This window comes from Tursiops truncatus, chromosome 2 (genome assembly GCF_011762595.2).
Source record: "Tursiops truncatus isolate mTurTru1 chromosome 2, mTurTru1.mat.Y, whole genome shotgun sequence".
Taxonomy (NCBI): Eukaryota; Metazoa; Chordata; class Mammalia; order Artiodactyla; family Delphinidae; genus Tursiops; species Tursiops truncatus.
In genome coordinates, this window is record NC_047035.1 from 86,776,640 (window position 1) to 86,804,423 (window position 27,784).

The 27,784-nt window shown below is 38.2% G+C and overlaps 1 protein-coding gene and 1 non-coding gene across 3 annotated transcripts in view; one reads left to right on the plus strand and one right to left on the minus strand.

The window, feature by feature from the left end:
- The window catches only part of FRMD5 (FERM domain containing 5), a 338,961-nt gene that overhangs the window by 279,528 nt on the left and 31,649 nt on the right, over positions 1–27,784 (minus strand). The gene's annotated exons all lie outside the window — the stretch shown is intronic.
- TRNAG-UCC (transfer RNA glycine (anticodon UCC)) lies at positions 23,087–23,159 on the plus strand. Its single transcript has one exon. It is a non-coding gene; the product is annotated as a tRNA-Gly (tRNA).

Sequence of the window (27,784 nt, forward strand, 5' to 3'; positions counted from 1 at the left end):
GGAGTTTCAATCTGGATAAGGAGAGAGACAAGCAGGAACTGAGAGCTTCTTTTTTCTCTGCCTCACACAGTGGTCCTTTCCTTCCCTTATTCCCCCTACTTTCTATGCATCTAAGAAGAGCTATTGGAACTCCAGAACAGGGATAACTGTGGCTAAATGAGCCTGAGTCCCCAAGTCTACATAAATGACATCTCGGAATATCGAAAAAAATGTAGATATGTTGTTCGCACAACTACTCTCAATAATTTTTTACAATTGACAAAAAAGAGTGCCAGAAGCCTAGAGATAAATGTTTTCCTAGTTCTCACAAACGGAGGAGAGGAAAGGCAGATTGCAGAAACTAGGAGTCAAAACAAGCCTACTCTGAACAAAACAAGCCCTCTAGAATGCATCATCTCTTTCCAATTGTTTTCATATTTCTTTCCAGTCCTTAGTCCTATGCATAAATAATTTTTCAAAGTTGTAATTATAATGTAGACATGTTCTTAAGGCCTAATTGTTTTAGATTTCACTGTATTATAAACATGTCTCTGTGTTATGAGTCTGGCATAATTTTTTAAATAACTACAAATGAAAGGGAACAATGAGACGTGTTTGTAGATGAGGCATAACATTTTAAAGATACTTCTGCCTATTTCCTGGACAGGAGTCACAATATTATTTAAAATGCAAACCTGATACAGGTAAGTTTTGGTAACCACAAAGTCATGCCAGGAAAATTATGAAATAGAAGATTTCCTAACAAATGCAAATAACATTTTAATAAAAACAGAATGTCAGAAATCCCAGAACCCTTTCACAAAGATGGCTAGAGTGAATATTTATTTTTATTCTATAAATCCTAGAGAAGAGTTTTATTTCTCTAGGTATATAACTAGCAGTCTGGCTATGATAAAATATAAAAGTAGAAAGAAAACAGGGAGAGTAAGATTTAGTTATTCCTATGTGGTGTTTTCTAACTTTTTGGTCATATTAATTCATCATAGTCTTCAAAGAGTGTAACCTTTCATTACCTTCCAGTGGTAGAAAAATGTGTTACATCTTCTAAGTTTCTTTAGGCCAATCAGACTGTATTGGAATCTTGAATACATACTGTCTTCTTTCTCCTTAGGGGTAACAAATACCATTTTATTTCAGTTTCATAATATTATGGTTCAGACAACTATACAAATCAAAAGAGTTTTACATGTTGAGGACCTAAAGGAAAGTGCTTGAAATTGAAAAATATTAGAGACAGAGAGTCTGAATAAGACAGTTGTGTAAGTTCACACTTTGAGGCCACACTGCTCCCTACTCCCCCACCCCCCGACCCCCGCATTACTGCACTACTCATATAACAGCAATACACAAAAAATAAAAGGTAAAAAATGTAAAATCCTAGCTGCTGTATTAGCTAGGGTTCAGTTGCAGGTATGAAAATCTTCTAGTATTTTAAGCAGAATCAGATTTAATACTTAAATGCTAACACAATAATTGGGAGGGTTGGAAGAACAGCCTCTATACTGAACTTTAAGGAACAAGTATTAGAATCCACACAGAACTGGCCTGCCAAGGGAACTGCCACCTCTGCCACCATCAGAAAGTTAAGGAAGCAGGGTGCTCCTGTGCCAAGTGCTGGCCCAGATTACACCTCCTTAGCCACAGTCCAGGAATTAGGCAGCCACCAATGTGATTGTTGGCTCTAAGAACACAATGCCTTAGCTTCAGTTAGATATCAGGAAGTTGCTGCCAGAAATGCTGGCTGTAACAAACTAAGGGCTGCAACTTGGGGACCAAAAATAGCCATAAATTTAAGCCACTGGATCTGCTCCAGCAAAAGTGATGCCACGTGTACTATATCCTATCCCTATACTATATACTACACTTAACTCAGCTCTGAATTCAAGTCTTATAGAACTGAATATGATTAGTGCAATCTGAATCACATCAGGAACCCTAGATGTAAGGAAACCTATGTGGTAATTTTTACTTTTCAGTCTCTGTGGTAAAGGAAGGCATACTAGAAGGAGGTTCAAACAGATACTCAGTTATTCCACCTACCATAAATGCCATACAAGGAGATGACAGTAAATCACATTAATTCTATTGTAATACATTAGTTAAATCACATATTTCCAGGGACTACAAATGGAACAGAAACATAAAGCAGTGAATGAGGCCTAATGAGCTCCAGGTCTGGAATCAAGCAAAGAGGGCCAGGAATTCAGCTTCTGTAGGTTAATGAGAATTAAAAGTGCCTCACTTAAGGCATGGAACTGGAGCCAGGCTCATTGCTTAAAATCAGGGAGTGGGCAGAACTCCAGAAATGAGACTGAAAAAATCAGTTTATGTGAAACTGTACACCAAAAAAGGCAGGATCCAAGCCAGCCACTTGCTAGCTCAATGGCTGGATGTGCATTATCATGACTATTATGAAGCTCAGGAATCCTGAGTTACCTAGTGGAACGAGATGGAGGCAACCACAAAACTGTTAGGCAAGACTGGGTAAGCTGAGATAGGTAATAATTCTCACTCAAGTTAAGCTCTCAAACCAAAATTCCAAAATACATGAAGAAAACTGACACCACAATTACCAAAAAAATCAACTACTGAGAAATCAATTCACTCAAGACAAAATGAAAATAATAGAACAATCTGAAATGACCTTAAAATAAATGTGTTTAGGATCCTCAAAGAGATAAAGGAAAAACAGCCATAAAACACAGACATTCAAAGTGCAGTCTCAGTACTAATCGGGATAAATACAAATAAATCCACACCGAGACCTGTAATTGTGAAACTGCAGAAGATCAAGGTGCCATAAAAAATATTACCTACCCAAAAAATAACAATTAGACTGACAGCAGATACTTTATCAACAATAATAGATGCCTTGACGGTAAAGGAGTTAGATTGTTCAATATGTTCAAAGTGTTAAGAGAAAAGAACTGTCAAACCAGAATTCAATGCCCAGTTAATCTTCATAAGAATGAGGACAAAATAAAGACATTTTAAGACCTACAAAGACTGAGTTTTCCACTAACAGATTCTCAGTAAGGAATTGATATATTTTAGGATGAACTTCAGAAAGAAGAGCTCAAAAAAGGAATCAAGATATACTGATGCTCCCACAAACTGATAAAATGTATTACCAGGACTTCCCTAGTGGTCCAGTGGTAAAGAATCTGCCTTCCAATGCAGAGGACACGGGTTCGATCCCTAGTCGGGGAACTAAGATCCCACATGCCGCAGGGCAACTAAGCCCACGCGCCACAACTACTGAGCTCGCGTGCCTCAACAAGAGAGCCTGGGTGCTGCAAACTACAGAGCCCATGTGCTCTGGAGCCCGCGTGCCACAACTAGAGAGAGAAAACTCGCACGCCACAACTAGAGAGAAGCCCACGCACAGCAACAAAAGATACCGCATGCTGCAACTAAAACCCGACACACACAAAAGTAAAGAGAAGAAAATGTATTATCAAATGTACCTAATTATAGACTATAAATAAAATAACTAATTTTTCATGATTAAAAGAAAAGTGGTAACATGAATGAACCTTTGAAACATTATGCTAAGTGGAAAGAAGCCAGTAACAAAGAAAACCACATATTATATAATTCCATCTATATGAAATATTCAGAATACGCAAATCGAAGTCAGTGGTTGCCTGGACTGGGAGGACAGGAGAGGAAATGGGGAGTAGGCCAGACACTGTTTAAGGGTACAGAATTAAGTGGGACAGAAATGTTATAAAATTAGATTGTTGAGATGGTTACATAACCCTATGAGCAAACTAAAAAACACTGAATTGTGCATTTAAATGTATGAATTGTAAGGTATGCAAATTATATCTTAATAAAGCAGTTTTTACAAGTGGAGCTAGAAAAGAAGGGAATGTTCAAGTATACCAAGATCCTTTTAAACTCTGATATAAAATTCTATAGTTGTGTGAATATTAAAAACTTAGGAACAACCACGATAAGAACAGAAATGCCATCTATGGATTCTAAAATCAGTGGAGGAACCAAAAAGAAATGATACTGACAATTTTATCAATCTAAATTACAAGAGTAATATAAAAGAAAATAAAGAGAAAGTAAAAATGGCAAAAACGAGTTCAATTCTCTCTCTCTCTACACACACACACACACAAACACAGACACACTCATCTATTAAAAGACAGTCTATCAGACTAGTTAACAAAACCAATTAATGACACATCTAAAGCAAAATGATCCAGAAAATTTGAAAATAGTTGGTGAAAAAATTTATCAGGTAAATATTAAACAAAGGAAAGCTGGCAAAGCAATATTAACAGACAAAATAGAACTTAAGATATAAAACAAAAATAAGAACAAAAAAAGACATTATATAATAATAAAAGAACACTCTACAAAGAAGATATAATGAACTTATACAATTAATAATATAGGCTCTCAAATGTAAAGGAAACAGAAACTTATGCAATTAACAAAGAGAAAGTAACAAAACTATAATTGTGGTGAGAGATTTTAACATTCTGCTATCAGAAACTAACAAATCAAGCAGACAAAAATTCTCTAAGGATATAGCAAATTTAACACAACACGAAGTTTGATGTTATACATACACACTCACACACACAAAAAAAACCCAATACCAAACAGAAAAAGAAAAAACACTGGTTTTAAGCACACACAAGACATTTATAATATTGACTACATATTAGGTCTCAAAGCTAGCATCAACTAATTTCTAACAATAAATCCCATACTAATCACATTCCTCAAGCACAATACAGATAATCAGAAATCGACAATAAAAAGTAAATAGAGAACAATCATATGTTTAGAAAATTTTAAATGTACTAAAAAATAACTCATAGGGATGAAATCAAAATAGAAATTATGAAATACTAGAACCGAACAATAATGAAAGCAATATATATCAAACATTGTAAAAATGCAACTAAAGTGGTAAAGAGGGATAGTCAAGAATAGAATGATGATATCCACCATCACCACTTCTAGTCAACATTGTTTTCGAGGTCCCAGACAGTGTAATGAAGTAAGAAAAAAATAAAGATAAAAGAATTTAAAAGGATATATCAAAACTGTCATTATTTGCATGTTATCATTACTCTCATAAAAAAATCCAAGGGAATCTACAATCAGAATTAATAAAGAGAATTCAGCAAGGTTGCTGGATATAAGATCAACTTATAAAAATTGACAGTGTTCTTAAGTACCAGTAGTAACCAATTCAAAATGTCATTTAAAAAAAAGAAATCAAAGGGCTTCCCTGGTGGCACAGTGGTTGAGAGTCCACCTGCCAATGCAGGGGACACGGGTTTGTGCCCCGGTCCGGGAAGATCCCACATGCCCGGAGCGGCTGGGCCCATGAGCCATGGCCGCTGAGCCTGCGCGTCCGGAGCCTGTGCTCCGCGACAGGAGAGGCCACAAGAGAGAGAGGCCCAAGTACCGAAAAAAAATAAAATAAAAAATAAAAATAAAAAAAGAAATCAAGTATAAGCAACAAACACTATAAGGCAACTGGAAATAAATTCAACAAATTATGTGTAAGAATCTGCTAAAGAAAAGTATAAAACTGTATTAAAAACTCAAAGAGGAGCTAAAGATAGAGATATATCATGTTCATAAACAGGAATAATTGATGGAATAATTATATCAATTTTCCTCAAATTACTCCATTTAAAAAAATCAACACAATTCCAGTAAAAATTCAATAAGGAATTTTTATAGAACTCACCAAGCTCATTCTAAAATTCACATAGAAGGGACTTCCCTGGTGGCGCAGTGGCTAAGGCTCTGTGCTCTCAATGCAGGGGGCCTGGGTTCAATCCTTGGTCAGGGAACTAGATCCCAGATCCCACATGCATGTCACAACTAAGAGTTCGCATGCCACAATTAAGGAGCCCACAAGCCGCAACTAAGGAATCCTCCTGCTGCAACTAAGAAGCCCACCTGCCACAACTAAGACCCAGCGCAGGGCTTCCCTGGTGGCGCAGTGGTTGAGAGTCCGCCTGCCGATGCAGGGGACACGGGTTCATGCCCCAGTCCGGGAAGATCCCACATGCCGCGGAGCGGCTGGGCCTGTGAGCCATGGCTGCTGAGCCTGCGCGTCCGGAGCCTGTGCATCCAGAGCCTGTGCTCCGCAACGGGAGAGGCCACAACAGTGAGAGGCCCGCGTACCGCAAAAAAAAAAAAAAAAAAAAAAAAAAAGATCCAGCGCAACCAAATGAATAAATAAATATTTAAAATTCACAAAGAAGAATAAAAAGCCAAGAATAGCCAAGATAATTTTGAAGAAAATGGTAAAATAATTAAAATCATGAGATACTGGCCTAAGGATAGACAAACAAACCAATGGAAAGACAAGTGCACACACAGAAACTGGATATTGGACACTGGTGATACTCAAACTGAGGGGGGAAATAGACTATTCAATAAAGTTGGTGGGATACTTGGCTATGTACATGGCAAATTAGATATCCACCATACAGCCAAGTAAAATTGATGTGGGAGAAGAAAAGAAAAAAAAAAAACCTAAATGTGAAAGCAAAACTGTAGAAGTTTCCAAAGTAATTATAACACTGTGGTTCCTTTGACTTTCTTTCTTGATTCAGTTTCTAGGCTCTAAACAATCCTAATTGTTCTCCTCAAGGGCACTCTGTACTCAAACTGAATTCTCCTTGTAATTTGGAAGCTGTAGAGTGGGAGCATCACTTTCCCAGTCCTGTTATTAGACTTCTAGTAACACAGTCTACCTAAGCCCACATTAGCTTTACTTGGTCACTACAATATAGGACTGATGAACACTGTACGCACCATCTATTAAACCTCTAAGTCATTTTCATGCCTTCTACACTTAAGCAAGTCTCTCATATTCTGGGCTCATTTGTATAGGGTTTTTTTGTTTCCTCCATGTGCAGGGCCTTATTCTTAAATCTATTTAATGCTATCATTAAATTAAGCCAGTTGTCTTTATCCTTGGGGACCGTTTCCATATCTTCCTATGTCATCAAATATATTCATTATCCCTTCCCACACTACGTCATTCACAAAATCAATAAGCATGTCTTTGATAGAAGGCTTCATCTGAAGAACTGATAAAAATGTTGATCAAGAAGTTCTAAACAGAGAACCCTAGAGGTATGATAACAGAAAATTTCTTCCATTGATTAATACTAATCTACCTAATTATATTAGCAGTTAGTCCATATTTTTCCATCTGGCCTTCAAAAATATTATGACACGTGAGTAAATGTCCTACTGAGTTCTAGCTAAACTTTGCTTTTTGCATTTCCATGATCGGTCTACTAAACCTTTCCAAGAAGAAGTGAGATGAGTCCGACATAACTTGGTTTTGGTGAATCCATGGTAGCATAAATAACTTGTGCTTCTTCTCTTAGATGCTCACAACAATTTATTAAGAATTTTATAAGTATATTCATTATAAATTAGCATAAATTACAAAAAAACAAATTATGAGGACTCCACACAGTTATAACATAATTACTAGAATCTCTATGGGGGACTTACAATTATGAAAATATGTATATACATCTCCACAATGTGTAGGCCAGAAATTTTCTTTAAAATCTATCATTCTCGTAATGATAACTCTAAGAAATGGAGCCCCTCGGGAAAGGAAAAGAGTATGGGGAGGGTTATAAATATAAAAGGTTAACTGAATTAATAAGAATTACTTTGGTTATTTAAATTAGGAGAAGGTGTACTGGAATACAACTGGACAAATTCTGTACTTCTTCCTAAGGGGAGGGTAAACAATGTGTTCCAAATCCAGAAAGAGTTATAAAACTCAGCTCCAAGATAACAGGAGGTGCCCTGCCTGACCACAAAGAAAGTATCACGCACAGTACAGCCCAAACACTGAAACTGGAGATTAGAAAATACTCTGCCATCCTCACACGGCCAACATTGAAACACTTCTCATTTGATCTTCATGTTGAATTCACACGAGCACTTACAAGATTTACTTCCATCTAGCTTTCTTAGTGTCTCAAAAATCCAGACTGTTCACTCTGGGACTGAGAAATCAGCTGTCTATAAAGATACTGTGTATACAGAGAGGGACACACAGCCCAAAATTTTCACTAACCATATAGAACCATGAGCTAGAATAAACATTTTGCTACTTAAAGCACCTTTCCAAGGGTTCCATTAAAAAGCAAGATATTATTAGAGAATTATTAACTGTAAAAACTAATTCTGGAGACCAAAGAAACATGATATTTCCCAACAAACTACATGAGAGGGGTCCGGTGCAATACTGGATAATAGACAGTATTATCTTTGCCTGAAGCTCTTTTTCTTGATTGTAAATGAGAAATGGAAACACAGAACTCCTAAACCTAAACATTATAGCCAGCTACTATGTGTGACTGTGAAAGTCTCCCAGAGCCTATCAGTGTCTAATACAGTAGGTGTTCATAATTTTGTACTTTGTCTGCTTCTGTGCAGTGATTTCCTTTACGCCAGAAGCCTTGCAAAGAAGACTGAATCACTTAGATGTTAGGATTACCATTCAATACCTATTTCCTTGGAGATATCAGTAGAATCTGAGAGCTGAAGGATAATCTAGAAGCCACCTAATGCAACCACCTAAACTTTAAACATTAAAGAGGAAGAAACAGACCCAAAGAGTTCAAGAGCCTGAAGTCTCATGATTACTTCATAGTGAAACTGGAACCAGAACCAGGCCATGAGGCTCCACTATCACAGCTTTCTAAGGTCTCACTCTTCTAAGTAGGACTCATTCTTTTTCATCCTCCTCGAGCTTCACTGGCCATCATCAGACACTGCAATGACATTTCACAAAAGCCTTACAACTCTAGGAAGGTGTAGAACACACTGGGCCCTATGGTCATAGTATTTGGGAACTGGAAGAGTCCTTAGATTCTTCCTTCACATCTCTGCCTCTTACACATGCACAAACAGAGGTTAGGGGTTGGCACAAGCTCCAAATGTGGAGCACAAAGTCAGAATTAAGAACCGACTGTACTGATTCCCAGGCCAGTGTTCTTCACACGTCATTGCAGGGCTTCTCTTCTTTTTGTTTCCGTTAAAAAAAAAAAGGCAAAACAAAACCAAAAAACCCAAAAAACATAGCTTCTGCTTAAGAACAGGAGCTTTGTAAGTCGAAGATATCTATAGAGTAGTTTTTTTTTTTTTTTTTTTTGTAGATGTTGTTTTTATAAAATTTTTTTTTAAGTAAAACCCCTCTGGAAAAGGAACTTGTAAATAAACAAGGCCCACTCAGCCTCTGATTCTATCAGCCTTTGGGCTGACTGCTCACTGCCTCTTATCCACTAGACATGGGCAAGGCTGAGACACAGGAGACAGAAAGGTCTGGCAATGAATCAGTGAGCAGAGGAAGGAATGCACTTAGGAGTCGCCACTGTTTCACTCATGGGACTTCACGTGATGCAAAGCTTTGAGCTATCAAGTGTCTTGGGCCCAGAGGACTTGGTGGTTCAGGCACCCTAAAAGATCCTAGATGATAACTTCTCTTCACAGGTACAACCTGAGCTAAATGGTTTCTGTGGACTAGATTGAAAACATAACCACCATTTAGCACAAATCTATTTCAAACACATTTTCCCATAAGCAACTGACTTTTTTTTTTTGTTGGCTGCGTTGGGTCTTCGCTGCTGCGCACGAGCTTTCTCTAGCTGCAGTGAGCGGGGGCTACTCTTCGTTGCGGTGCATGGGCTTCTCATTGCAGTGGCTTCTCTTGTTGCGGAGCACAGACTCTAGGCGTGCAGGCTTCAGTAGTTGTGGCACGTGGGCTCAGTAGTTGTGGCACGTGGGCTCAGTAGTTGTGGCTCGTGGGCTCTAGAGAGCAGGCTCAGTAGTTGTGGCACATGAGCTTAGCTGCTCCACGGCACGTGGGATCTTCCCAGAACAGGGCTCGAACCCGTGTGCCCTGCGTTGGCAGGGGGATTCTTAACCACTGTGCCACCAGGGAAGTCCCCAGCAACTGACATTTGAATGCTTGCATAATTCATAAATATTCCACTGTTATATTTAAGACATTCCATTCATTTTCTCCAAACAAAATCCTTTTAGAAGGGGGAACTTGCAACAGAGTGAGTCAAGTTCATATGATATCCAAGCCTTCCAAACTGTGAGAAGACTGAGGAAGCCCATGCTTGTTCCCTTACTGTGGCAGGCTGCAAAGAAAGCTGATCTTTGTTGGAAAGCAAGAGAGGAAAAGAGTTTTGGTTGAAACCTGACGAGAGTCACACCATCACAGACTGATGAATTTATCCCAATAAGTTGTTCTGGAGGCAGAAAACTCTTACTCTTTTCAGTTTACTAAGATTTACAATAAAAATATCTGGAGTAGACTCCCACGAAGATATATAAACTACAGCAGTTTACTTCTCTGTTTTTGCTGCTTCACTACTGATTTTGGTTCATAGACCTACCCATAAAGGCCTCCTGCAAACATCTGTCCTGCGGTCCTAATGCTCCAGGTCATCAGAGAGCTGGCAGATAGCTGTACAGAACTGAGCGCACCAACTACTCACCATAGGCTAAGGTGGGAATGAGAAATGATCATCCGTTATGGCACCATAACCTTGGGTGCTCATTAGCACTTAACTCTGTAAAATCCAGCATCTCTATGAGGAGGGGGAAGGGTGAGCTGTGACAAAGCGAGAGAGAGGCATGGACATATATACACTAACTAACGTAAGGTAGATAGCTAGTGGGAAGCAGCCGCATAGCACAGGGATATCAGCTCGGTGCTTTGTGACCGCCTGGAGGGGTGGAATAGGGAGGGTGGGAGGGAGGGAGACACAAGAGGGAAGAGATATGGGAACATATGTATATGTATAACTGATTCACTTTGTTATAAAGCAGAAACTAACACATCATTGTAAAGCAATTATACCCCAATAAAGATGTTAAAAAAAAATCCAGCATCTCTTTAAAATCGCTGTTTCAATTAGTATATTACTTTTCACTATTGCATTTGCTAGAACAAGAGTTTCATAAACGTGGTGTTCTTATATCACTAAAACTACCAGGGCTTAATTGCTGGTAAGGGTTTAGAATAAGGTTTGGCAGGAAAAGTAAGTGGAAACATAGATGAAACATACGCTACAAAACACAAAATTTGGGAGTGAAATCCATTTCAGTGTAAAACTTATCTGAACAGGACTTCAGTTCTAAGAAACCCAACCCTAAAAGTCACTGCTTAGAGTCTGGGATTCGTCAGCATGTTACTCACAGTTACAGTCTGATCACACACTAGAGGTTCAATTATGTTTAATAAGCCGCAGGGACACATGGTTACCAAGGATAATTCTGCCAAACTGAATGAGAAAGTTCAATATTTAACACATGGAATTTAGTGAACACATTTAGCCACTAATAAAATATAACTGGCTCCTTGTCTTTCATTTTAATCATCTCTATTAGAAAAAAAATACATCATACTAAAGAAGTTTACCATACTGAAACGGCAACTTAAAATTTAATGCTCTATTACCATGTAAAAAATTAATACATTATGATTTTGCACAATGGGAATGGACTTGAATTTTCACTATGATGTGAACTTAACTTGAAATAACTTTGTCTTTTAACATGACTTAGAAAACAGGTGTTAAGAACAGACCAACCAATACAGTACACAAGTTTTTAGTTTTCCCTAATCACCATGTTACTTCTTTATCTGCTTACATGTTTGGCTACTTAGGGAACGAAAGCTTTTTCTTTGAGATTAATTTGGGTTTTAATCATACTCAATAGTGTAAAACAGTATTTATGATTTATAATCAGAGCAGATTTATAAGATGCTTCTGAGTGAAAATTGCTTGGTATATACTGCTAATTAAGTTTTAGTGAACTGTTTTCATTGCAAAACAGGCAACACTTTATGGATAAAGCCTTTATTGCAACCACTATACAATGTCTTTTCTATTTGACATTGAAATTCTGATAATTCATACTCTGATGCATTATAGAAAAGGCCTGTATGAAGCAAATTCTATAAATTTATGACAACTTTGAAAGATGAAAAGCCCTAAATACCTCACAGAAAAATTCTAGAAATCACACAGCTCTTTCCTAATTGTTTTAAAAGGCTGTTTCTTAGATCTTCTGGACTCTATAAAATCCTTATTTACCCTCTATCCCATTCCAAGAGAAGATAATAACACACAGTATTGACTACGGTTCCTTCAACAATGAAATCCAAACTAAAATATCTTCTGTGAAATGAGAGTCCAATACTTGGTACTTACTACTCTCTGATTCCTGGCTCACACCCTTGTCCTCACATCCCATCATACTGAAGAGCACGACCACTTAGAAATCGTTCTCAAACCGTGCTCCTTGGAACAATGGTATTCCACAAAAATGTGTGTTCAACATAATAGATGTTAGCAATGTTTATTTTTAAATTTATTTTAAATATATATCTAGGCCAAACGGTAAACACCTTTACACAGTACACAAATCTTTAAGAAATAATACACAACCCAAGAGAAATAAAAACATATGCTAGCACACAAAAACTGATGCACAAATGTTCATGGCAGCATTACTCATAATTATGCCAAAAAGCAGAAACAACCAAAATGCCCACCTTCTGATGAAAGTGTAAATAAAAAGTGGCATATCCATACAACAGAATATTATTCAGGAATAAAAATGTATGAAGTACTGGATACATGCTGAAATATGGAGGAACCTTGAAATCATTATGTTAAGTGAAAGAAGCCTGTCACAAAGGACTTCATATTGTATGATTCCATTTAGATGAAATGTCCAGAATAGGCAAATCTATAGAGACAGAATGTAGATTAGTGGTTGCCACGGGCCCAGTGGGTCAGGGAGGAGAGTCCTGAGTGGAGGGGTTGGGTAGTGACAGCTAAGGAGAGCAATTCTTTTTCGCACAATGAAAACATTCTAAAATTGATGTGGTGATGGATATACAACTCTGTGAATATACTAAAAGTCACTGAATTGTACACTTTAAATGTGTGAATAGTGTAGTATGTGAATTATGCCTCAGTAAAGCTATATGTAAAAAGAAAAATAGGTATTTGAACAGATTCTTCACTAAAAAGACATCCATAAACATATGAAAAGATGTCCGATTTTATTAGGTATCAGAGAAACGTAAAATTAACACGAACATGAGACACCACCACAGACCTACCAGAACAACTAAAATAAAAGATGGATAATAACATGTGTTGGTGAGAATGTAGTGTAGCAGACATACACCACTGAAAAGAACTTAAATTGTAAAGCCACATAGGAAAGCTTTGGTAGGATCTATTAAAGTTGAATATAAATATACTGTATGACCTAGCAATTCTACTCCTAGATATATATACCATGTATACACACCAAAAAATATGTATAAGAATATTCATAGCAGGATTATTTGTAATAGCTCTAAAAAGAGAATATCCCAAAAGTCCATAGAAAACTATGGTATATTATACACTGCAATACAACACAGTAATTAAGATAAACTACAGACATATACAACATAGATAAATTGGACTAATATTACATTGAGGATAAAAACAGATACAAAAGAACACATAATAAAATAATTTAAAATGGGCTAAAGTGACGTGTTATTAGAAATTATGATAGCGATGACCTTTTGGTAGGAAAAAAGGCCGTAATGGGGGAGAAGGATGAGTCATGAGGAAGGCTTCTCAGGGTACTGGTAATATTTTGTTTCTTGATCTGGGTGCTAGTTACATGGATATGTTTACTTTGTGATAACTCATCTAGTTATATATTTATTATTTGTATTTTCCTATATAAATATATATGTATAAAAAATACTGTACTTTGGTTTAAAAGTTTATTTTTAAAATGTGAGGGAGAAAAAGAAATGGTACACAATAGCAAAATACCTGACAATGCCAAGAAAGTTTGACCTGTCATTTACCCAGAGTATTTTCCAACAAACAGTTACACAGAACATGTATTGCCAATTAAATAAATGCTGGTCTATGTTGTGAATCCTGTCATTTTGTTTCAGCATATATTTGTGATATTTTATTTATTACATTGAATATTTATACCACTCTTAGTTATTCCCCACAGACCTATGGCTAGTTCATAATCCATACATGATGATCCAAGCGAGCAAAAAGCCAGACCCCTTCAATGTGAAAGTAATAATCATAGCACTTGGTTTCTAAAAAATTGGAAGGTGAGCTGTCCAACATGAAACAATTTATGATTTTCAGAGCTGCATACTTCAAGAGCAGTAGATGATTGTAAACCTGCAGTTCATGTTCTCCCCTTTGTTATAAAAATCTCTTCTGAAATGTTCTTATGCTGTAAGAAAACACTCTCGGGATTTCCCTGGTGGTCCAGTGGTAAAGAATCCACCTTCCAATGCAGGGGACGCGGGTTCGAGCCCTGGTCGGGGAACTAAGATCCCACATGCCACGGGACAACTAAGCCTGCGCGCCACAACTACTGAAGTCGCACGCCTCAGTGAGAGAGCCTGCGTGCCACAAACTACAGAGCCCATGCTCCCTGGAGCCCACGTACCACAACTAGAGAGAAAAATACCTGTGCACCACAACTAGAGAGAAGCCCGCATGTCTCAATGAAGACCCCGCGCACTGCAACTAAGATTCCCACAAAAAATAAAAGAAAATAAATTTTACAAAAAGAAAACACTCCCAACAAAATTAATGAATAGGTTTGATGCTACATCTGCTATGAGAATCAGACTGAGCAACATGGTTCCTAAGAGTAAACAGTGGATATGTATAAAATACAAAAATACTCTTTTCATTTTTAATGTGGTTTTTAGGTTATATTTCAAAACCAAAAAAAAAACTATAAAATATTTTTATCTTGCAATATTTTAATTCTTTTTGTTCTTAATTAAAATTTTTGGTTGTGGATTAACACTATATAACAAAGAAAACAGCAAAAGATTCAAATTCTGATCATTTCTTGCAATAACTAACTCCTCTGTAAAATAGTTTTGCTATATGTCAATCCATGCATTAATTATACATCTCATATATTTCGTTTTTACATTTTAAAATGTTCCATGGTCAACATGTTTGGGAAACTCTGACCTAGAATTATCTTCTCAATTTTAAAATATCCCTAAACCTGCATCCATAATAACATTCTATGGTCTCAAAAGGTTAAATTTTTTAAATTCACTAACTTGATCCCTCCCCCACTTTTTTACAGTGACCATTGTCTAGATGCAGTAAGGAGTGTAATGAAATATGCAGAAAGTTCTCCAAAGGAAAGGAGAAAAAAAGAGCTGATAGTAATGATAAACAGTATACTATCATAAAGGCAGAACCACTGAGGCAAAGATGAAAACCTTATGTGTACTGAAAAAGACCATGTTTTGTCTCAATGGACAAAAACCAGTCAACTAAATGCCCAACTGCAAAAACAAAACAAAACAAAAAGTACATGTACAAATAATTTTTTAAACTGTAAATATGGGTCATCAAAGATTGTTCTTTAAAAAGTAAGCACAGGGCTTCCCTGGTGGCGCAGTGGTTGGGGGTCCGCCTGCCGATGCAGGGGACACGGGTTCATGCCCCGGTCCGGGAGGATCCCACATGCCGCGGAGCGGCTGGGCCCGTGAGCCATGGCCGCTGAGCCTGCGCATCCGGAGCCTGTGCTCCGCAACGGGAGAGGCCACGGCAGTGAGAGGCCCGCGTACCGCAAAAAAAAAGTAAGCACAAAGTTCAGGATTTTGTAGGAGCTTTGGCACTCAAACTTTCCTTTGAGGTTCACACATTTGACTTTTATATGTGTTTCCAGTAACACATAATGTATTAAAGTTGAAGAATACCTATATGCCCCAGGTAGGCTCTTGCTTCTGAAGCTAAGTCACATTCTTCCCCTGCTATTTGGAAATATGAAAATGGGATTTTGTTTGGCACTGTGATAAACACTGGGAAAACACCTTTTAAATTGACACTTCTAGATATGCAAGAAACTAGTAACATCAGCTGCCACTGAGAAAGCAAGCTGGGAGACGAGAGGTCAGGGATGGGACAGAGATCAACTTTTCATTCTATTCTCAAATTTTAAAATGTCATTATGATTACATCTTCTACATCATGTTAAACATACACAATAATTTTTGCACACATTATTTTTATGTTGAGCTGAATTCAAATGCCTTCAGATACGTTTCATTCCTAAGTCTCTGCATGAAGCCTCCTTTCTTCAGAAGTCCCCATCCTCAACCTCTATTTACAAAACACAGTTCATGTCAACAAACACTTAAAGGATCCAAAGCACTCCCCACTGGCCAAATGTTCAAGAATAATCCATCAGCATCAGTGTAAGACATATTCTATATTTGTGATCTATGAGGTTCCCTCACATTAAGGACTAAATCTTCAGAATTACTCCTCTTTAAATAACTGTGGATCATTTGATTATATCAAAGTCCTAATAGATGTTTAAATTATTAGTACCACTATAGTACCCTGCAGGCAGCAATGCCTACATGCTTTCTTTCTTGAAAAGCATTTCGTCTAAATTATACACACTTTCAGATAAATAAATCAACAAAATTACAACATCAGCTTTGTTCAGAAAATACAGAACATCCTTAAACCAAATGCTTTTGCTAAGCATGCTAGAAGAAAGGATCCATGTTGAACACCCTTCTTCTGAGTTGTTACTTACTTTTTAAATGACATATTTGGACAGCAAAAGACATTCAGTTACATCAATGCACAATGTGGCCCTAAATTACTAGTGGGTGAATTAGGCTAAATTCTTAGACGCAGGCATTTTACAACGACAATCAGGTTGTTTTATCGGTATTTAAGTTAGAGAGCTAAAAAAGAAAAAAAAAGAATCTAAGTAACAATAATGACTTAAAAAGTCCTAAACAGGTAAGTCACACTACCAAGGCACTACTTTTTCAATGTGCTGAAACAGAAATTTCTAAACGTATTGTGTGAAAAACAACTACTGCAAAGTCATTTATATCATAAATTGCAAATCCAAAATACCACTAGTTCTACAATATGCAAATGTACCATATAATTTCACTTTAAATTACTCATTTCCTTTTTCCACTGGACTCCAAACAGGAAAGAAAATGAAAGAGTACAACTCAAGAGTTGAAAGAAAAAGAAAACGCAGGAACCTCAATCAGATCTGCATGACTCATGTTGTGTCAATTGCAAATTTCTGATTTCAAGCCTTTAAAAAAAAGAAACTTCAAGGGCCCTTCAAATTATGTTCAAGTCAGATGCTTGATTAGACAATTGAATCACTTTACTGGACTTCATTTTTTTTTTCTTGATTCAGATCTCTTCTCTTGCTGCCACAAATATGTTTGTTCAGTGTAAATGGAGTGATGAAGATTGACCTTTCTAGCTGAGCAGCTGGCTGAACAGGATTTTAAATGGTATGCTTAGCATTTTACTCCACTCAATTTAAGGCAAAAGGAAGTGAAATAAAAGTGCATGAATGACAGATCCACATATCTAAGTTTTATTCCAGGAATTTTTCTTTTTAAGATGTCAGGGGTAGGAGTTTTATTAATTAATTAATTTTTTTGCTGTGTTGGGTCTTCGTTTCTGTGCGAGGGCTCTCTCTAGTTGTGGCAAGCGGGGGCCACTCTTCATCGCAGTGCGCAGGCCTCTCACTATCGCGGTCTCTCTTGCTGCGGAGCACAGGCTCCAGACACACAGGCTCAGTAGTTGTGGCTCACGGGCCTAGTTGCTCTGCGGCATGTGGGATCCTCCCAGACCAGGGCTCGAACCCGTGTCCCCTGCATTAGCAGGCACATTCTCAACCACTGCGCCACCAGGGAAACCCTTATTCTAGGAATTCTGGAGCCTCTGTCCCACTCCTTCTGACAAAGCATCTCACATCAGGGTGAGGTATAACCAGAAGTGAAACGTTGAACTACTACCATGAGAAGCTAGGGACGCCATAACAGAATTAGTAGTGGCTCTGTCTTTTAAGAATTGTCCCTATCTATTTTCCTGTTCTCGGAAAAAAAAAAATGGACAGAAGGAAAAAAAGAAATTGCTGTGCCCTTAAACCCTGCCTAGTACCTTGACTCATTCCAGTGTCTTCTCTCTGATTTTCCATCCAATAGCACCAAAATAAGACATCCATTTCCTTCTTTTATACCTCATAACCTGACAAAAAGCAGTCTTGGAAACTCACTATTCTGGATATTGAAGACCACACATATTATACTTTCAGCATTTTGTAATATTTTTACTCTCCCTAATTCTCATCCCCCCTTACCCAGTTACTGTATACTCCTAACTCAACCCATCACTCACCCATTAAAATCATAAGTATAGGAGACTATGTCTAACTGCCTGAGAAATTACATACTCAAAGCAGCCCTCAAAAACAAATTTCCATGAATATCTAATGAAAAGGAGAAAGAGCCTATATTTATGAAATTTCTTTTAGACCTGCTACCTGATTTTCATTCAATGCTAGCATGTGAGCAAGTGCTAATTTGCCTAGCTGATAGGAAGCTGAGTCCAATCGTTTATTCACAGCAGGCACAATGCTAGAAGCTAAGGATGCAGAGAAAAAACTCTTTATTCAAAGTCAGACTTTTCATTCAAAGACCTCAAAGTCTAGTGGAAAAGAGCCTCATAAGCCAACAATCATAATATTGTAGATGTGTCATGACAGGTGTATGTCCAGAGTGGCATGGGAAGACAAAAAAGCATACACCAAACTCAAGTCTAAAGAATCGTGGAAAGTTTCTCAGACAAGGTGGCATTTGATTCAAGTCTGGAGAGATCCTTAGGAGGAACAGGGGTGGGAGTGGGGGGACACGGCATTCTACTTAGAGGAAAAGACACAGCAGTTCAGGGCATTCTACTTAGAGGAAAAGACACAGCAGTTCAGGGAATTATCTGGCGGTGCCATGGTTAGGACTTCACGTTTCCACTGCGGTGGGCATGGGTTCCATCCCTGGTTGGGGAACTAAGATCCCACGTGCCATGCAGTGAGGCAAAAGAGACACAGCAGTTCTGTTTGGGACGATGAAAGAGTTCTGGAAATAGACAGTGGTGATGGTTACACAATATTGTGAATGTACTTCATGCCACTGAATTGTACATTTAAAAATGGTAAATTTTATGTTATATTTTATTAAAAATTTTTTAAAAGACACAGATGTCTGAGAGAGTAGAAACACCAAATAAGGTATCTATAGAGAGACTGAGTGGCAGGGAAAAGGATGGAGCCATATCAAGGCTAGACCCTAAAGGGCTATGTGTTCCATGCTAATGGAGTGTGGAAGCTAACTCAGAAGAGGAGAAAGACTTGGAAGCTTCATGAATGATTAGGAGGCTATTAATATAATCCAGATGAGAAATGAAGGCCTGAACTCTGGAGAGGCAGTGGAGACAAAAAGGATTAACAGATTTCCAAGACTGAAAGACAAAAGAATAAAGAAAATTTGGAGGCTAAACGTGAGCGATCGGGACGATTCTGGAATGCCTCAGGTTTCTGACTGGAACAAGGAGGCAGATGATGATGCCATTCACCCAGAGAGCGAAAGCAGGTGGACTGGGGAGCACGGTAACTTCTGCTGTGATCTTCCAAGTCTGAACCCTTGTGAATAAAGGATGAAGACCAGCAGTTAGAGGAATTGCAGGATTTCTTAAGTAGGTCTGTGGACTTTTGCAACAAAGCCCAGCTCTATGGAGGAAGCCACTTTTCCCCACCTCCGAAAAGAACATGCAATTCTCTGGCACACCAGAATTAAGGGATTTGATAGACTCATGCTGAATAGAGGCAGCTTCTCTGTCAAGGCCGTGAGGTTCTCAGCAGTACCTTCAGTGAGGCTCATCAAGGGTAGCATCTATCAACAAGGGTGAGCCAAAGACGAATCATATGGCACATTTAGGACTCTCAGAAATAACTGGGAGTTATTACAGGATAGACCAGAATCTGACAGGTTGGCAAGAAGGAAAGGGCAAGATGGGTTATTATCATTGGGAGAACATAAAAAGGACCTGTTTCATTCTTCCAGGCTACTGAGGCCTGGAGCTTACCAGTTAATACACATTTTAGAAAAGTGATACCATGTTACTCACTAACCCATCTGTAGACCACTCGTGGACATTCAGCAACATGGTGAGCATCTATGTCATAATATTCTTCCATAACTTCATACTTAAGGCTAAATAGTATCTGAGAATATATCATGATTTATTCAATCAGTCCCCTATTGTTGGACATTTAAGTTTGAATGGAGCTTTTCAAACTATTAAATCCATCATCACCAATTAAGCACATTTTCATGACAACTAGGAATATCTAAGCATTTTGTTTGAAGATTCTTTGTCCATAAAATTCTCTTTGGATTTTTGTTTAAAAAAAAAAACAACTTGTAAAAAAAAACCCTATATAACCAGCTAAAAGAATACAAAGCAATTTACCAGCCCTGATTTTATAAGAAGAAAGTAAATTGCTCACTTGTGGAGGGGGTGTTAATTTTATCAAGCCACTAGCGTACCATATTGCACAATGGAAGAGGCAGGTAATTTGCTAAAGGACACCCTGGTGGCACAAAAGAATAAATACATCTCTAGTAAGTAAACCATGTGCTCTTTGTCAGCAGGATCAAATGTATTGTTTTTTATCTCCTTTACCATCCCCTGGATGCTTATTGGTCCCTTCCTGAGTTGGCAACACATGTAGGCAAAGACGCCTCTACCTGTGCCCATGCTATTCCTTCTACCTGTAATGTCCCATGGCTCCCCCAATTTCTTTTCTTTTCTATTATTTTAATTTATTTTTGGCTGCGTTGGGTCTTCGTTGCTGCACCTGTGCTTTCTCTAGTTGCCGCGAGTGGGGGCTACTCTTCGTTGTGGTGTGTGGGCTTCTCATTGCGGTGCCTTCTCTCGTTGCAGAGCACAGGCTCTAGGCCCACGGGCTTCAGTAGTTGTGGCACGCAGGCTCAGTAGTTGTGGCTCGCGGGCTCTAGAGCGCAGGCTCAGTAGTTGTGGTGCACAGGCTTAGTTGCTCCGCGGCATGTGGGATCTTCCCGGACCAGGGCTTTAACCCCTGTCCCCTGCATTGGCAGGCAGATTCTTAACCACTGTGCCACCAGGGAAGCCCTCCCCCAATTTCTGTGCCCAAACAGCTCCTACTTATTATTCAAGACAGTTCAACTGTTACTTCCTCTAGAAAGTCTACCCTGACCACTCTCATGCTGAGCCAAGTGTCCCAAAGTATCCTGTCTGAATACTTAGCACAGTTTATTGTGGTGATTTGATATTCACCCACCTAATCATAAGCCTGTTTAGGCTAAGACCTTGGCTTTCACTGTAACACCCTCAGGGTCTAGCACATTGCTTCGTTAAATGATTGCCAAAAAACATGATATGACTTAAAGAGCACCACAGAGTCTCACCTGCATATCAATACTCTTACCCACCAGTAATGCTTTCTATTGAGAGTAATTGAGCAACATGCCTAGCTAAAAAGGTTATGTACAGTTTTCTAATAAAATAAAACACAATAAGTTTACAATGCATAATCATTGCTGTGATGCATGGTAATTAAGCAAACAATAAGTGATTGTATAACTTACTACCACTGGTAATTTCCAGGAAGGCACTGGGATGGCATACGGTGATCAACTTCTTTCTCCATCAGAGATGGGACTGATCTTAACTAGTTCTGCTTCTATTTAAATGTCCCAAACTCCAAAACTGCCCTCTACTCCACCATACCTTCCCCTCCTTCTACACACTCTCCACTACAATGATTATTTTCTCTGGAAATGGGATTCAGCTGAGAGACTGCTTTCTGTGAATTTGTAATGAACTGTCTGTCACCTTTAGGAGCCTCACATTCTACCATTCCTTCCTGGGATTTTTAGGTAGAGACACTTTCTTAAAGGGTTATAAGAACCTCAGACTCCTCTTTTCCTTCCCTACTTGAAGTGTCTTTTTTTAGTAAATAGGTGCAATAGGTTGAGTGGTATGAATGAAGAAAACCTGTCCTGCCTCAAAATCTCTCCCTTAGATTACAAAGCATTTCCATCATTTACACCTTCATTTAAGTTAACAAATAAACACATATACACACACCTCCTGCCACCAAAAGCAAACAAACTAAGCAAAATGAGTTTATTGGTCACTTAGGTGGTTGAAAGAAGCTGACAATTAATCATACTGGAGGAGAGTTTCGAGGGAAAGTGAGGAAGAGGAGGAGCAGTGGGAACTCTTTTTTTTTTTACATCTTTATTGGAGTATAGTTGCTTTACAATGGTGTGTTAGTTTCTGCTTTATAACAAAGTGAATCAGTCATATATGTACATATGTTCCCATATCTCTTCCCTCTTGCGTCTCGCTCCCTCCCACCCTCCCTATCCCACCCCTCTAGGTGGTCACAAAGCACCGAGGTGATCTCCCTGTGCTATGCGGCTACTTCCCACTAGCTATCTATTTTACGTTTGATAGTATATATATGTCCATACCACTCTCTCACTTTGTCACAGCTTACCCTTCCCCCTCCCCATATCCTCAAGTCCATTCTCTAGTAGGTCCGTGTCTTTATTCCTGTCTTACCCCTAGGTTCTTCATGACATTCTTTTTCTTAAATTCCATATATATGTGTTAGCATACGGTATTTGTTTTTCTCTTTCTTACTTACTTCACTCTGTATGACAGACTCTAGGTCTATCCACCTCATTACAAATAGCCCAATTTCGTTTCTTTTTATGGCTGAGTAATAGTCCATTGTATATATGTGCCACATCTTCTTTATCCATTCATCCGATGATGGGCACTTAGGTTGTTTCCATCTCCAGGCTATTGTAAATAGAGCTGCAATGAACATTTTGGTACATGACTCTTTTTGAATTATGGTTTTCTCAGGGTATATGCACAGTAGTGAGATTGCTGGGTCATATGGAACTCTTGTAATGAGGCGGCAAGAGAGCGCTGGCGATGAGAGAATAAGGGATGACAACAGAAAGAGGAAGGAAACTGTGTGGAGCCCAAAGATTCACTTCGAACTTCAGTCTACAGCTGCCCAAGCATCCCTCCTTTCTTTCCCTCTTTTCTAAAAGCCAACTTCCAGGAATTCCCTGGTGGTCCAGTGGTTAGGACTCTGCACTTCCACTGCAGGGGGCACAGGTTCGATCCCTGGTTGGGGAGCTAAGATCCCACATGCCGCATGGCACGGCCAAAAAAAAAAAACACAACCAGAAAGAAAATGGGGACAATACCACCTGCTCTCAGATCAAGAGAAGTTAGGTGATTGCCCAGGAATACATTAACATTACCTCATCAGTCTAAGAGATGCACTTAAAATACAAGTCCAAAGTTCAATCTTCTTCACCATGATTGAAATATTTCAGATTGAAAGTAAATTCTGGTACACAAATGTTCATAGCAGAACATAACAGCCAAAAAGTGGAAACGATCCAGTGTCTGCCAAACGATGAGTAGATGAACAAGATGTAGTATATCCATACAATGGAATATTATTCAGCAATAAAAAGGAATGAAGTACAACAATGTGAATGTACCTAATGCCACAGAACTGTACACTTAAAAATTGTTAATATGATAAAATTTGTATTTTTTATGTTTTACCACAATTTTTTTTTAAAGAAATGAAGTACTGATACAGGCTACAAGCAGGTGAACTTTGGAAACATTTTGCTAGTAAAAGAAGTCATTCACAAAAGGCCACATACTACATGATTCCATTTGTATGAAATTTCCCAAACACGCAAACTCATAGAGATGGAAAGTAGATAAGTGGTTGCCAGGAGCTGGTGATAGGAGGGAATGGGGAGTAACTGCTAATAGGTAAAAGGTTTCTTTTGGGGGTGGTGAAAATAAAAATATAAAGTGGAAATAGACACACAACTTTGTGAATATTCTAAAAACCAGTGAACTGTACTCTGCAAAAGGGTGAATTGTATGGTAACTAAATTATGTCTTTTATATTTCACTTTTTAAAAGGCAAATAAATGCTAGTAAACAAAGTGTGCTGATATATATCTGGGACATTTAAGAACATTTAGAAAGTCAGGATTAAGGTAAGACCTCAGAAAGTACATAAATGATCTATTTGTATATGGGAAAACAGCAATAAGTTACAAAGCACAAACACGACCAACATCATGAAACTAACAACAAACACACTGTTCAGAAAAAAAGTAAGATTGCCAAGATGCTAACTAAATCCACATGAAGTGAAACGTCCAAGTGTTCATTCTTAACCAGATCTGAAAGAGAAGAAAGTGAATGTCTCATGAACAGAACTTTTGCAGGGTCTCACGTTAGGGTCAAAAGCTGCTGTCTCCCTCTCCTCTCCACTGTGCTAAGATTTTTCACAAGGCCTCTTCTCTTGTTGCATGGGGTGAATGTGCAGCTGATTAGAGGCCCTGAAGGTTGCCTAGTCAAGTGCCTCCACTTCACGTCATAAGAGCCAAATTAAATGTCGACAGACATCATTATCCATTTTTAACCCCACATTCTCTATCTCTGCCTTTCCTCCAGCAAGAAGTCTTTCAAATCTGCATGCTCCATTTTATGCTGCTCCTTAACATGGGCACCGTCTCTTAGGAAAGCAAGACAAGAGGCTTCTCTATCTCCTGCTCCTCACTATCCTCTCCACCTTTCATTTCTACAGCCTCACTTCCTTCCACACAATGTCTACCCACCCCCATCATGTTTTCTTTGGTTTCCCAGAACATCCTTCCTTACTAGTACATGTATGTGGTGGTCATCTTAGCAGATTGCGAGAAGACAAATCCAAGATTTTTCTCATTTCATCGTCTGATATAATAGTCTACTAATACACTTCCAAATGATGATCTAGCCTGAGATTCCAGCACTTGATCACGGTACACTCTCTTTGTGTACTGATTATTTTTGTATCTTTAAGCACGCTTTTTTGGTTATAGAAAAATATACTTTTTCTAACTTTTATGGATTTGTTTAACAACATTTACTGACTACTCATCATGTTTGAAGCACATATTATTGGTCATTCTTTGCAGATTCAGAATTATCCTTTAAACTAAAATCAGCCTACATTATTGAAAAAGCAAGAAATAAGTGCTGGTGAGGATGTGGAGAAAAGGGAATGTCCCTTCATGCACTGTTGGTGGGAATGTAAACTGAAGTAGCCACTATGGAAAACAATATGGAGACTCCACAAAACATTAAGAACAGAACTACCATATGACCCAGCTATTCCACTTCTGGATATTTATCTGAAGAATACAAAAAAATATTCAAAAATATGCACCCCTATGTTCATGGCAGCATTATTTACAATAGCCAAGATATGGAAACAACCATATGAATGGATAAATTTATCCATTTATGATGGATAAATAAGATGTGGTATATATCAATGGAATATTACTCAGCCATAAAAAGGAACAAAACAGTTATTTGTAGTGAGGTGGATGGACCTAGAGACTGTCATACAGAGTGAAATAAGTCAGAAAGAGAAAAACAAATACCATATGCTAACACATATATATGGAATCTAAAAAAAAAAAAGGTCATGAAGAACCTAGGGGCAAGACGGGAATAAAGATGCAGACCTACTAGAGAATGGACTTGAGGATATGGGGAGGGGGAAGGGTAAGCTGGGACAAAGTGAGAGAGTGGCATGGACATATATACACTACCAAACATAAAATAGATAGCTAGTGGGAAGCAGCCGCATAGCACAGGGAGATCACCTCGGTGCTTTGTGACCACCTAGAGGGGTGGGATAGGGAGGGTAGGAGGGAGGGAGATGCAAGAGGGAAGAGATATGGGAACATATGTATAACTGATTCACTTTGTTATAAAGCAGAAACTAACACACCATTGTAAAGCAATTTTACTCCAATAAAGATGTTAAAAAATAAAATAAAATAAAGATGTGGTATATATATACAATAGAATACTACTCAGCCATAAAAAAGATAAAATCTTGCCACTTGTGACAATATGAATAAAGTTTGAGGGTATTATGCTGAGAGAAATCAGATGGAAAAATACAAATATGTGATTTCACTTGTACATGGAATATAAAAAACAAACAAATAAATGAAAATAAGTGAACAAACCAAAACAAACACATAGATACAGAGAACAGAGTATTGGTTACCAGAGGGGAAGGGAGGTGAGGAGGTGAGAGAAATGGGTAAAGGGGATCAACAGTATGGTGACAGATGGAAACTAAACTTTTGGTGGTAGGCACGCTGTAGTGTTGAAATATAATATTACAAACCAATGTTGCCTCAATAAATAAAATTTTAAAAGAAAAAAAGCAGCCTTAATAATGGAGAAAGGTATGCATGTGTATGGGAAATCCCTCTACCTTCCTCTCAATTTTGCTATAAATCTAAAACTGCTCTAAGAAAAAAAGAAAAGTCTTTCAAAAATTAGCCTAAAGATCAAAGATCATATATGAAACTCGACTGTGACAATCATAAACAGCATCATACAATAATAAAAATTAACAGAATGCAAGCCTATTCACTAGCAGGATAAGGGCTACAGAAAGTAAAGTTTAAAATTTAGTTCATATTTTGATGGATGCATAGAAATAATGGATTTTTCTGCCCAGCATAACTGCCTTCTAACTTTCTGGGTCTTGGTGGGAGATACTGTAGAAACTGAAAACATCAGACACTCACTTTCCTAGCCTTCCTTGCAGCTGGAATACAGCATATGACTCTGGCTTGGCCAACCAAACACTTCTACCCTGGACCTTGACTCTGAAGCTGTGACAGTGAAGAAGGACGGACCAAAGAGAATACATGCTGGTGGCAGACACAGGCAGCTAAGACAGTTGCAGCACCAATATCAAGTGTACAGGGGCAGAAATGGCAGGAATGTGACACTGGTACCTAGTTTCCAGTATCCTTGGTGACAGTGGGGCAAGTTGTGGCATCAGAGACAGAGACAGCAGTGTCTTTTCCAGACAGGCTCTACAGTGTTATTCTTGGTTCTGGGTGCTCTCTAGCTTCCCTTGCTGTTGTCCATTTTCCAAACCTGCTTTGTATCCTCCCTATAAGTTTTCTGAGCTGTGTAATGTCTTATCAATAAATTTCTCTTCTGTTAAAATCAGCCAAAGTCAGTTCTGTTGCTTGCAAGTAAGAACTTTGATACAATGGGCTAATGGCTGGCAGGTAGCAGATATTAATCTAATTCCCGTAAATTAATATTTGTTGAGGACCCTCTCAGTATACCTTACACTTTTTTGGTCAGATTTAGTGGAGTACAATTTACAAAAAGTAAAATTCACCTTTTTTAAGTAATGTGCTTTGACAAATGTTACAATCATATAACCACTATCACAATGAACATACAGAATGTTTCCACCATCTAGAAAAGCTGCCTTGTACGTTTTTAGTCAATCCCTTCTCCCAGACCCCAGCCCCTGATAATCACTGATGTGATTTCTGTCCCTATATTTTTGCTTTTTCCAGAATGTCGTATCATAGAATTATATAGTCCAAAACCTTTCGTGTCTGGCTTCTATTACTTAGCAAAACGCGTTTGAAATTCATCATGTTGTTGCATAAATCAATGGTTTGTTCCTTTCTATTGCTGAGTACTATTCCATTTTATGGCTGTTCCACAGTTTGGTTATCCATTCACCAGTTGATGGATATCTGAGCTCTCTCCTACAGCAACCTTTTTTGAAACATAGAAATTTATCAAAATAGTTATACCCTACCTTCTGGAAGCTTAAATGGCTGGAATCTTAGGACAAAACAGAGGAAGTATGGTATTTTCTCTAGCATAAAACGTTTTAT